This window comes from Eulemur rufifrons, chromosome 15, assembly GCF_041146395.1.
Source record: "Eulemur rufifrons isolate Redbay chromosome 15, OSU_ERuf_1, whole genome shotgun sequence".
Lineage (NCBI taxonomy): Eukaryota > Metazoa > Chordata > Mammalia > Primates > Lemuridae > Eulemur > Eulemur rufifrons.
Genome location: NC_090997.1, coordinates 48,637,211 through 48,651,791, shown reverse-complemented (window position 1 = coordinate 48,651,791; position 14,581 = coordinate 48,637,211).

Here is a 14,581-nt window from a genome sequence, read left to right as displayed (position 1 = left end):
TCTGGTTGGGAGAACCACATTGGAGGGAATTAAACTCTCTGAGTAGCTTTAGCTTATCCCCCAGTGTGAAGTAGGGAGGCAGAAATTCAATCATGGAACGCATTGCTGTGCTGACTTCTGAGGTAATGAAGTTTTTGATAAGAAAATGTGTCATTAAAACACTTACCCTTTTTTAATAGAGGCATTACCATTTTGAAAACATCCAAACTGGTGTGCTTTGTTCCCTGAATATGCCTTAGAATCATCTCTCTTGCTTATCTTACAAGCTTCCTGATTTTTAATATGACTTCTCTCAGCTCTTGAGGGAAAAAAATATCCTGCCTTGCACTTGTGTAGTACTTGCATTTCAAAGTACTCCTTATTATCACTCTGCCCTAGATTTGCTATCAGGGAAATGAGGGTAATGGGAAGCATATATAGGTATATGTGTCTGTGCTATGTTTATATTTTAAACACTTTGGGGATCTCAGCTTAAACTTATAAAGTAGACAAGAAAGTAGTTTTTATGTTAATAAATAAATAAAAATTCATAAAAATGAGAATATATTTTGGAAAAGTGCCATATTTAAATTACTCCATTAAGAACAGACTATTAGTGTTTCTTATGACCATTTTCTTACATATTCCCAGCATAAAATATCTCATTTCATCATATAAGTAAAAAGATAAAGGGATGTTTCAAACAAAAGCCTCATTTACTGGCAAGTTTTAAATTATCTGTCATTAATTTGTACTTCTGTGCTTTCTTACCCCCACCCAATGCATATGCATCGAAATATACCTGCCTCCTCTTTAAAAAAATTCTCATTCTTGACAGCACTCATCTCAGTATATACATAATTCATTATAATTACCATCAATAACTTTCTAGTGCCAAGCTCAATTGTCCCATGCGCACTGAAAAGGAGTACGGCTGGTTTTATGCTTTTAGGCACACAAAACTATCATAAGAATGTGTATACATTAATTCTAGTGGATACCCACAGACTCCAGAAGAAACAGAGTACCTTTGCAACAGATAGGAATTATGCTCACACCTACTGAAGAAGGGAATACTTTAGAACAAGAATTGCATAGTAAAATACAGAAGCTTGAATTGGAGCTTGCAATAAGGATTGGAACTCGATTCCTTTTGATGTCATCATTTTGTAACACCAGAGTTGCTTGTGCTTCTTATAGTTTGGTTGGGGCGGTACTACCTTTGCTTGGAGTTAGGACTTTCGTGATGAAAGTGGAACCATAAGGCATTTGGAAGGAGATAGAATAATTATATTGGCAATGCTTACAACTTCTCTTGGATGTGTGGAAGGAAAAAAAGTTTAGAGTGACCAGGGTTTTCCCACACCAGGAGAAGGAATAAATATTTTCGTTGTTATGTGTCTGTCTGGGAAAGGGAAGCAAGGACTTACACAGATTTACTACCTCTGTGGATAGTCCCTCCACAATTCAATAAAAGCTGTCTGATTTTCTTAACTTTCTTCTTCAAGGGATCAGGGCTGCCTCATTTTTAAAGAATAGAAATACACATTTGGACTCAGCATATATTTCATGTTTCTGAGACTATTCCAAGATTTTCTTGGATCCTGCTTTTTGCCCTTAGCTGTTCTAGGCTCAGTGTGGTTGCTTCACCTACCTTCTTTTCTCCTGGGTGTGCAAATGAGCCACAGGCTTGCTGTGTGTCCATCAGGGATACAGAGGTTCTCAAAAGCCCTCCAGACAGAAACCTATTTGACTTTTGCTGAAAGAGAAGAAACAAGTTCCTTAACATAACTCTAACTTTTTCTTTTAAAATAAGGTATAACCAAAAATGACTTAATAAATCCTCCTGGAATGCCTAGAAAATCAGTGAGTATATGAAGGTCAAGATAAAGAAAAGGGTGCTTTTAAAACCACCATACCAGAGAAATACATTTCAGTGAGTGTTGCCCCCTTCAAAGCAATCACCTGAGGAGCCTCTACTCCATTTTAACAGTGCTGCCATAGCTCTTAACTGTGTTGAATCTCTTTTGGAATTGCCTTCAGAGCTAGTTTACGAGCCACATAAGAAAACCATTACTTTATGGTTACACCTCGTAAAGTTCCATAAAGGAAATAGGAAAAACAAAGTGAAACAAATGGGGTGTGGCTTTTCCCATCCATAAAATCAGCTGAAAAGATGAGCTTTGTATCCACCCCAGAACACTGCCAACTGATGTTCCTTTGGAAATTCAATAGAGAGAAAAATAGCTAAGCCTTCTTAAAGTATCTGATCACTGTATACCATATTCTATAATTTTCTGTAAGATCTGGGAACACAGAGAATATAATTTTTAAAAAAATTACAGGTGAGCTTGGCATTATGTATAGTGCCCTGTGTTTCTGTACTGAATGCGTGTCCTTGTAGAATAAAAAGTAGGAGCGTAAATCATTCTGTAAGGAAGGTGCTTCATTCCCATTTAAGGAACTAGTGGCTTAATTGCCTTTATTCACCTGGGTCATACCTTAGGTTAGGCCATTATCAGTTCTCATGTTCTTTACTATTATCTCCTCTTACCAGGTCTCTGTGTCTCTAATTCATTGCCTATACTGCAAACAATATAACCTTTCTAAATCATATATCCAATTATGAAACTTCCTGTTCAAACCTTGCGATGACTTCCCTTTAGCTTTGAAATGAAGTCTACTTCTTAGTAAGATATTCAAATCTTTCACAATCTGTCCATTTCTAGACTCTAGATTGATTAATCTAGTCTTGTCATATTTTCTTTTCTCCTGACCACCCTCTTGTTTAATGGACTTAATTCCAAGAAAACACTATTATCTGTCTAGTTCTAAAATTTCACACATGCTACTCAATAATGATACTGGAAATGTCCATTCAGGCTTTTAATGTACAGAACAGCTGTCATTCACCAGTGGTCTTTTCTTGCTCTAGACCAAAGACACAGGCCGGGCGCGGTGGCTCACGCCTGTAATCCTAGCACTCTGGGAGGCCGAGGTGGGTGGATCGCTCGAGGTCAGGAGTTCGAGACCAGCTTGAGCAAGAGCGAGACCCCGTCTCTACTAAAAATAGAAAGAAATTATATGGACAACTAAAATATATATATACAAAAAATTAGCCGGGCATGGTGGCGCATGCCTGTAGTCCCAGCTACTCGGGAGGCTGAGGCAGTAGGATCGCTTAAGCCCAGGAGTTTGAGGTTGCTGTGAGCTAGACTGACGCCACGGCACTCACTCTAGCCTGGGCAACAGAGCGAGACTCTGTCTCAAAAAAAAAAAAAAAAAAAAAAAAACAAAGACACAGAATTATATTACTACATTGCTAGAAGTGATTCTTGTCATAGATACCTACTGTGTATTATTAAAAAAACACCAGTATCTCTGATAATTCTAAAAGCTGTCTCATTAGCTATGCTCTACCCAAGCATATCCATTATTTAAAAGGCATACCGAGGGCTTTAATGTAGGTTTCAATGCCAAATTTTGAAAAACTCTTTTAGGATCCTCTCTCATTGCCTTTACTGAGTGTAGGAAAGAATTTTGGTCTTCCTCCAAAATCCCTTCAATGAATAAATGATCAAGCACAGTATTATCCAAATAGTAGAACATTGAAAAAGAATTGTTGAATAATCAATTCTCATAGAATATCTACAAACTCTGCCATTCTATTATGGTAGTTAAAACACAAAGATGGCTACAAATAATCATGTCCCTCCTTGTGCATGTATGCTGCTCTTCCCATCGAGAGGTGATGTTTATGTCTTTCTTGAACCCAGAGTTATTCTGTGACTGTTTTGAGCAGCACAATGCAAAGGAATTAACGAACATTCAAAGACTTTGGAGTATAAGCATTATGAAAGCGTGGCAGCTTCAGCTTCTTCCTGATTAGGATACTTCTGAAACCCAGATGCCATGCAATGAGAAGTCCACGCCTCAGAGAGGGGCTATGCATATGTGCTCTAGTCAACAGTGCCACTAGAGCTGTCAGAACTGACAGCCAACATCAACTGCCAGCCAGGTGGGGGAGCCCTCTGGGACCCCTGCAACCTCATGGAGCCTCAGAAGACTGCAGGTGTAGCCAACACCAAAAGGGGCAGAAGATAATCCAGCTTAGTCTAGTATCACAGAATCGTAAGAAATAATAAAATAAGTTTTGTTTTAAGCAAGCATATATCAATAGGTAACTGAAATTCAAATCAATTTTTTTTCTGTACTGCCACCACCCCATGTGGAAAGCCATTCCTCTAAATTTGAAAGGCAATATGATTTTTAGTTATACTCCTTAAATGGAATTAATATGAAGCTTCTTATAAACCAATTGACTTTTTACTTGTTTCCATTTAAACAAAAGTTAATATTCTACAGATGCTTCTGTTGCTTATGTCACATTTTCTTGGCCCACCTCTGATATCAGCTGTAGTGCTGGTGGCAATTCCAGCTCACACGTTCTGGCCAGCATGCTGCCTCAAGTTCACATGGTACGTCATTTCTCATTCTGTGACAAGACCTCCTCCAGGTGGAGGGAGCTTGCCTGACCATTGCACAAACGCAATTTTCAGTTCCCTAGGTTGATCCTTTAAACAATGAAGCAGATGAGAGTGGATAAATGTTCCAGTCTCTCATTTTTCAGGTTGAAAATTCTGTAGTGTTTTGTACAGTTCTTAGATATCTTAGTTGACAGAGGACCCTTACCTCAGTGCATCCTATTTCACCCTTTCATTGACTTCTCTTGCTTCACTTTCCCCCACCCCCTTATTCCTGCTTCCTAAGCTCATCTCACAAATCCTCATCCCAGTCTTTGTCTCCCTAGAAAATCTTCCAAGTCCTTGTCTTGCACTCTGCTTTCAGAAGAAGTCAAATTAACATAGTTACTTATATATTAATGTTATGGAGTTTTATGTTTAATGTTATGAATGTTTGTGTCCTCCCTAAATTCATATGATGAAGCCCTAACCCTCATGTGACTGTATTGGAGACAAAGCTTCCAAGGAAGTAATGAACTTTAAATGAGGCCACAGTGTAGGGCCCTAATGCAGTAGAACTAGTGTCCTTATAAAGAAGGGGAACAAACACGGGATCTCTCTCTCTCTCCCCCAGCACATGCACTGAGGAATGTGAGGCCTGTGAGACATGGCAAGCTAGCAGCCATCTGTAAGCTAGGAAGAGCATCCTCATCAGAAACTGAATCAGCTTGAAACTTGATCCTGTATTTCCAGATTCCACAACTGTGAGAAAATAAATTCGTATAACAATAGACACCAAGTCTATGGTATTTTCCTATGACAGCCTGAGCTAAGACAACTAAGAATTATATATACAAAAAAAATAATAAAATAATAAAAAATAAAATGATCTTATTTTCTTTAACTCATCCAACATGCTTTCATGTTCCTCTTCCAACTACAGACAGAAAAGTTCTCTTTTTTGGTGAATAAATTAGTCTATAAATTTAAAGGTCCTGAGGGAGAGCCATTTTCCTCTCTCAAGTGGCCATCCCTTCTCTTTGATATTCCACAATGGTTCCAGGATGCAGAAATATACTCATCCTCATGGAATAGGGGTCAACTGTTATCTAATTTGTAGGCTTTTGTTGGGTTTTAGCATTTACACATATTTCCTGGCTGATTCAGTATTATCCCTGGGTGCCCCACCCTGATCATTATTGAGGGGGTCCTGATTTAGCTTTGCCTTCTTTTGGCCACTTCTGTAGCATAGATGGTCACAATATGTTTAAAAGCTTCATTTTGCTTCTACTACTCTTGTCTGCTTGCCATAACCTCTGATCAGGAAGTCCCAACACCATTGCCTCCTCTCCTCAGACACAGGAATAATCACATCCACCATTCCTTTTGCCCTTATGCAGCCTCCAACAGTGATGTAAAAACTTCTGGATTCTAAAGATGCTTTGGAGATATATGGATACTATCCTCAGTCAATCTACAGAGATCCCTTCATCAGCCACTATGTTCTACCCATTATATAGTATTCTGTTGTCCTGGATATATCATAATCTTAATGCTTCTCTGGAAGAGTTTTAATTTTCTTAAACCATTTCCTGAGAATCAAAAGACAATGAAGCACCCCACCCTAGGATTCCACCAAATCTATCTGACTGTTTTTATTATTACCTACATCTTAGCTCAACGTACCATAACAAAATATCATAGACTAGATCACTTAAACAACAGAATATTTTTTCTTACAGTTTTAGAGAGGCTGGAAATTCACAATCAAGGTGTTGGCCTATTCATTTCCTAGTGAGAGTTCTTTTCCTGGCTTGAAGATGGCAGCATTTTCACTATGTCCTCACATGGTCTTTCCTCACTATCTGTATTTGGGTGGGAAGAGAGAATAAGGAGAAAGAGAGGGAAAGAGAAAAATAGAGATCTTTTTCTTCTTATAAGACCACTAACCCCATCATGAATGCCCCATCCTCATGATCTAATCTAACTCTGATTACCTCCCCCAAACTTCATCTCCATATACTATCACATTGGGGATTAGTGCTTCAACATATGAATTTTGGGGGACATAATTTAGTTCATAGCATCTTTGTTCTTTATTATTAGGTGTATTCCTAAGATCAATGTGTAATAAAGATCTTGCATGAAGCTCTTTTTTCCAACAATGGAAGTGTTTTTGGTTTCCCTGTCTCTCTGAAAAGATTCTCACTCAACCATTATACATACACTCGTTTCCTTCCCTAGGTATGGCATTCTCTTTGTAGACAGTGCCATGTTTTGCAAAAGTCTTGGTGCAAAAGTCTTCATGGTCAAGCTTTAATGTTGGGATAGTACAAGAAAAGGGAAAAAAGCCAATAGAAACAAACAAAACAGAACAAAAACAAAAGCAAGCAAACAAGCAAACAAACAAAATTCATTGGGAAGGTTTTATAGATATTATCTTCACTATGTTATCAATGTCTTGTTTTTTCTGGGGTTCAGATGTTTTGTTTTAAATATATTATCTCGTGAATTACAAGCCTGCTTTTTTGCACTCAAAAGGAGCTCAGTACCTCTTTGCTGATAAAATCCTTGGAATTAGCACCTAACAGACTTTGAGATTCCTATCCAATGTCACTTTAGAATACCTCAGTAACTACGCCAATTATTTTCCTTTGTACAAAGTAGAGAATATATATTTATGTGATATATCTATCAATTTATATCTATTATCTATATAATCTATTTATCTAAGCAATTCTTTTTTAGTGATTTATGAGAGAGCTGAATAAAATACATATTGACACAATCTAAGATATTCTCATTTGTGAACTTAATTAAAATATTTTAAGACTAGAAAAAAATATCTTTTTATAAATATACATCCACAAACAACTAAATTTGGCAAAATGACAAAGTTCATTTAATAAAAAACACTAACTTCAAGGTACAGATGATTCATTTCATTGATTTTTTTACATCATAACCAGTAGCATGTTTATGGTATTTTTCAGGCTAGTCTGAGTCAACTTTTCTTCTCCCATCAATGCTGAATGCTTCATTTCTCTTTTACAAAGATAAAAGTTCTTGCATTAGCTCTTTATTCCCATAGAAGGTGTTTTCACATCCACTGTTGTAGCCATTAAGGAAATTCTGAAATCACATTGCATGATGTGACCTAAATCAAATATAATATCAGGAAGTCTTGACCTTCTTTCCCTCCCATCTCTAGTATTTTTTCTCTCTTCAACTCAACATCCTCGAATCAGAATCTTTCCACTTGTAAATATCACCAGATTTGAATTTCGTGAAAGATACTTTTTTCTCAATATTTCTAGCATCATTCTTTACATCAAGGGTAAAACTTTATGCATCCTATAATCTCAAGAACTTTAGAGCAGATAAGGGCCTTTAGATAAGTAATTTCATAGACAAATTCATGATGAGAAGTAAATAGATTATATATATTAAATAGCATACAATAAACTTTTATATTTTAACATGGATCTTAGTAATGCAACACACAGGAAAATAACACAATACAATATTTATTGACAGATTCCAGATGCTGTGATAAGGATCTTACTTAAATTTAATCTTTAAATAGTCTTTTAAGATAAGTAGTTTATTATTTCCATTTTACAGAGAAGAAATCAAACCTCGGACCAAGTAACTTTTCAATAAACTCAGAAACAGTAAATGGCAAAACTGGGACTTAAGTCTTATAATTTTTCCTCATATATTTTCTTTCTTAAAATTTATTTTTATTTTTAATTATGGGTACATATTAGTCATATACATTTAAGGGTGCATGTGATGTTTTGATCATTTTAATAAATCATGTTGATCTTGCACTTATAACCAAATAATTATGACAAAATAGTGCTTAGGTTGATATTCTAGGCAAGCCAATGGTGAAAATTTTTAGTCAAGAAATCTTTTGGTTACCTCCCTTCATAGAAGCTATTGATTCTGCTAATAGCATATAAGCTTCTGGCAAATGGAAAGCAAAGAACCTGTAACAGTGGAAGGAAGGCTTAGTATGACTAGCTCCATTTTGCTTCTGACCCCCTGCAGTAATATCCTTTAGGTTAAAAGCTTCCGCTTAGCTCTGCAGTAGACCAGCTAATTATAGGAAGAATTTAGTTTATAGTTCAACTCTAAAAGAAAGATGATAACTGTCTCTTTCTCTAAACTAACCCCCTGGGAGTTAAAAAAAAATGTATACACACAAGTAACAATGCTATGTTAAAGATTTATAGGAACATTGTGACCTGATCTACTCATCCAAAGTTAACTGACCAAGTAGAGGAAAGAGGTTTTACAACCTCCTCTGCCCCTCACTGATGTCCAGATGTCTGCGATCCTCTGTTACCTCTAGCATCCTCCTCCCACCACCGTTCTTTCCCTTTGCTTAACATAAAAAGGAGTCTAAAGTGCATATGAACTTATGATGGTTCTTTCAGACATTAGTCCACCGTCTTCTTGGCTCTGAATAAAAGTCATGTTCCTTTCCTCAACACCTTCTCGACGAGTAGGACTCAGATCCCTTATGTGTAAATTGCTTTCTCCTTCTAGGATTTCAAAGTAGAACAAAAAGTTTATGAGACCTATGAATAGTATCCATTCACTTTGATTTTATTTTCATTGTACAATCTTGAAAATGAAACTTCTACGTGGCAAAGAATTGTAAATAACAGGCAGTTCATACCTCTCAGATGCTCTACTTACTTTTTTTAATATACAAATAACTTACTATGTCTGTAGACATGTTTTTTTTTTCTCTGCCTTTGATATCCCTGTCCAATGTGGCTTTAGAACACCTCAGTAACAGGTATTTTGCTGCTAGAAGTTGGGTATTCTCTCCTTTCCTTTTCCTTTCCCTGACTTCAGTGCTTTTCATAGTTAATGACACAACTTTAGCACTTGCCCAGGACTTTGTTTCATTTTGTTTTCATTCTCCCCTAAGAGGCTAAAAGTGAAAGAAGAAAGGTGTCAGGAGCTAGGAAGGAGCCCCTTTCTTGGCTCTTAGAGCATATTTGATAGCCTTGGGGAATAGGGATGTTCAACCAAATTTTTTTTTTTTCTTTCTGCAAAAACACATTTTCCTTGAGTTAGGATACATATCCAGTCTGAACACACAAAAAGCCAAAACAGGTATTCATCCAGCTAGCTATAGAAACCATATAAACTTGTCAACACATGGAGTGACAAATATCACAAAGTTCTGCACATCTTGGAAAAGAATGCAAGAGCACTATATCCTGGTAATAAAACCTTCTCAGAGGGGCCAGGTGAGGGTCTCAATAAAAGTGTTTGTGTTTCTTTAATAAAATAAATTTATTATTTAATTTATTAATTTTCCAATGAATAGAATTATGACTTTGGAAATAGTGTTTTATATTATCTGGTCAAGCCTTTAAGAAAGGATTAAATGAATACCATGCCCAAAGTCATACAGCAAGTTAGAATAGCAGAGACCACTTTTAGAGAGCTAGATATTTTGACATTTTTAAACTCTCGCTGGCATTTAATATTCCTCTTGCCCATTGTTGCTAGAAGCAAAATCTCTTCGAAAGCCTCATGAGGGTTGTGTGCTTTCCTCAGGTTCAAGAGGATAGACAGAAGCTATGAAACAACTTTCTGCCTAGCAGTGGCCCAAGGACGAGTAAGCTCTGGTCAAAATCATTAAGACAAATTTATAGGGACTCAGGAAAACAAAAATTAAATGGTTTCTTGTGTTTAAATTAAGATGTGCTACAGATGTGTGAAAATATGGGTTTTTATTTCCTCTATTGACTTATTTTATTGCTAAAATACTATTTTTTTTTGTGAACACGAATTGCTTATGTAAGAAAAAGAGAAATTTAATAACAGTGATATGGAGACCCTTTTGTTCTCCTGGATAGAATTGGAACCCATTCTATTAAGTGAAGTATCCCAAGAATGGAAAAACAAGCACCACATGTACTCACCAGCAAATTGGTTTCCCTGATCATCACCTAAGTGCACATTTGGGAATAACACCAATTGGATATCGGACTGAGGTGGGGGGTGGGGAGAGGGATGGATATTGGACTGAGGTGGGGGGTGGGGAGAGGGGAGGGGTGTATAACTACATGGCGAGTGCGTTGCGCACCGTCTGGGGAATGGTGCTTGAAGTTCTGACTGGGGGGGAGGGGATGGGTGTATACCTACATGATGAGTGCGATGCGCACTGTCTGGGGAATGGACAGGCTTGAAGTTCTGACTGGGGGGATAGGTGGGACATGGGCAGTGTATGTGGCCTGAACTTTTGTACCCCTATGATGACAAGCTGAAATTAAAAAAAAAAAAAGAAAAAAAGAAAAAAAAGAAAAAGGGAATTTAAGAGAAAATAATTCCATTTTTAGATCACAATAAAAATGACTGCCACTGGGGTTTTATAAAGGAAAAAGGGGGAGTTCCCGAAATGACTTTCCCTAAGAAGCCTACAAAGGTCACTTTTAGGTCTTCATTTCTTCTGTAGATTCTGTTCCCCTGGGTTTCCTGCCCCTTTCCAGGAACTCGACACTAGGGAAGACCAGCTAGGGAAGCTGCTAACCCAGTCAGAGAGAAGGATGTTCTCTGGCCTCTCAAATTCATACTTACAATACAGTTTCCAATTAACACATTGACTGCAACACTAGAAAATTCTTTTTTTCTTTGAGGCCATGATGTTTTATTACAAAAATAGAATAAAAACTTTGAAAACAAAAGAGCCTTTCTGATTTAATGAAATATTTATTTTTATTGTTTTCTATATTTTTTCAATATAAAAACTTGAAAATTAATAAAGTGAAAACTTGACAAAATAGTTCACATGGGTAAAGCATTTTCTTTAAGTGTAATTTAAAGGTAAACATAGATAGAAAAATGAAATTTATTGACTTCTATTCATTTAATCCCATTTTTTAGAATTAAATTATCGATATTAATTGTAATGATAACATCAACAGATAAAATTTTCACGTACCAGCTGCATGGTTTTGCCCAGGTTTCACTTCATGAGGCCCCGGGCTCAAAACGAGAGTGAGTAAAATACAACTCACATGGCAGTTAATGTGTTAAAAATTCAAGCCATAGAATGATGTTCTCTAGAAACTTCACAGACATCTCTAATCTGTGCTACTTACTCATTCTGCATAATCCAGTACATTCTGGACTCTGAATTTCATAGCACACATCATCTCTGTATTCTCACCACCTAGAACAGTTAAGTCAGACTAAATATATTATCAGCATTTGTCAAAGTTGAAAGAATGGAAGAAGGGAAGGTGCGAAGAAGGGAGGGTGAAAAGAAAGGAAGGTATAAAAGAGAGAGAACAAGCATTTCTATATGTTGTGGTTATGGATTATTTTATGCATAACACCAAAATTACATAAACTTATAACAATTTGGAGTAATGTATTTGTGAGAAACCCATTTTCATATTGTAAGACACATATATACGATATAGCCCCTGAAACTAGACTTGCTTATATTGGGTTTGTTAGTGCAATGCTTATTTAAATTGCCGGGATATTTTGATTTTAACTACTCTAACATTTTTAAGTGGAGTACATTGATATATAGATTTTAATAATTACTAACAGTGGCAATATATTTTTGTCTCTAGATTCTAAAGCTTTTGAAAATATTATTGTTCTTTACTAGAGAGAAACAATTTTCACTAAAACTCAAATTTCTGAATGCATGATAGAAGGTGGCATATTAAAACAGAAAAGTCTAAGGGGGCATTGTATCTTTCTCTATATCATCAATAAATAATTCAGTATCCATCACCATTGTCATAAAGTTGATTAAAAGATATACTGTTATATTTGGTGTCTGATATATTTGAGATATTTAAAAATATAGAAAGAGAGAGAAAGAGGGGGAAAGAAAAAAAATTCCAAGATTTCCTCCACTTGCTGGTTTTTGCGTTTTACAACTTTCACAGTTGTATTATATTTAGCTTTAATTCCTCCCATCGCAACCTAAGCCTTTTCTTTTTTCCTTGATGAAGATGGAAAACAGCTGGCTGCCAGCAACACTTTATTTACCCCTAGCCTTCTCTCAAAACAATACAAAGCTCGTTTTTTGCCCCATTTTCTATCTAATCTGATTGTTTTCCCAAATCACATGAAAATGTAACAGAAAAAGTGGATTAGAAGTTGTACAGTCTTTTAATGTCTGCCGTAGACATGCGTTTCTTTCCATTAAGTTCTTAAAGAATTTAGACTCTGAATGGCAGAGATTCCTTTGGATAAAATGATGTAAATAAACAGCCATATCTTCTAATACTCTATTTTTGTTTTAATTTACTTTATTTTGTAAATCTATAAAAACAGTTGTAATTTGAGAAATGGTGAAAAGCAACCTCTGTGATGTTTTATTATCATTTGCATATATTTAAGCATTTCCTCATTGGCAAGAAGGGGAGAGTGTGAATTGAGAAATCTCTACATTCTAGTAAAATATCAGTGATTTTTAAGCCCACTTATTAATCTAGCTCTCTCCAGCTCTGATCAGAAATATTTACATTTGAAATCTGTGAAATTAACAGAATCCTTTGTGTTTGGCAATTACTTTAAAAATAATCTTTTGAAAAGTGACCAATACTTGCATTTCTGAAAATAAATCAATTAATGCACTACAGAATATGATTGTATTCATTTGAATATGAAAAAGTGTTGTCCTGTCTCATCAGATGTGAAGCATTCTCTAGGGCAATTTTTCTAATGCTTCGCCATCATTAACTTGAGCGTCATTGTCCTACACCTGGACTCTTTCACTAGCTTAGATACTAGTATTTACTAGAGGGCTCTAACCAGATGCAGCAAGTAGCAAAGATGTCACATGCCATGTGGGACTGTAATGTAGTGCACCTGACAACTGGCAGAGCCCTTGGAAACGAGGCTTAATGGTTAAATGAGTGCAATTAAGTGTGCTGGTACATCTTTGCTGTCCCAGAGTGTGAGAATGCTTAATGTGACTCATCAGCCCCATTCCAAGTTCCAGACACTTAAAAACTGAATGCACATAAATAGCGAAAGTCACAGTAAATCAGTTGCACAAAAGAATTTAGAAATGTAAAAAATGATAAGCAATTTTGGTCTGCTGGTTGCTTTTCAGTAATACAGCTCAACATTATACAGTGTAGTGATGTTACAATCATTTCCAATTCAACACATTTAACTTTGTTATAAGTTCCTTAAAATGTTATCTCCCTTTGCAGCAGCAAACTATTTGTAAACCATACCTTCTCAGGGAGGCCCAGGGTGTCTTTCAATTCCACTGTCAAACTCAAAATGACATTGCTAAATTAAAGTTAAGAAATAGTTCTGCATTGAGCTATGTTACAACTTCTATCCAACAGTCATTTTAAAAGAATCAATAGTACAGAGAGTCAAAAGTCCAAGATTATAGAAATTGCCCATTTGGACAATCAGGACAAAAAGAAGTAGACATCATTTTGTTCTTCTCTGATCAATCGTTGTCAGAGAAAAAAGAGGAAAACATAAACTTCCTCAACTCACAGTCAATAAAACCATAATTTTAACTTTTGCAGAAAAAAAAAGTAACATCCAAACTTTGTAAACAGAAAAAGAGATTTCAGACAGGAGACCACATGACCAACCTTGAAGTAGTCTAAAGAAAAGATTCAAAATCATCTGTGGTAAAGACAGCAACTGGAGAGAAAATAAAAATGATTAACCAGCATGAGTTCAAGTCTTTCCATTATGGAATGCAGAAATTATTCTCGTGGTCCAAAATTCTTCTGAACACTAGAAAATTTCTTTACTGGAAAGCAGTAAGGGAAAGCATGAATGTCTATCATGATTCTCAGTTTTAACAAAATTTAAAACTCCAAAATGCGTTATACAATGGAATAATAAGAATGAGACAAATATCTACACTGCAAAAATTGGAACAAAATGCTTTATTTTTGGCTTGATTTTACATGAAAGTTAACTTGCCTATAAAATTATATGCATTAGTAAAGAAGATAAAGTAAAATTGCATTTAGAGCTAAAGATATTACTACATTAGCTAAATGCCAAAGAAGTATGATAAATTTAATTACCATGTGCTTTTTACATTAAGATATTACCCCAGGAGATTTCTAATGCATTTTACAGTGAGTCCCACAAAAAAT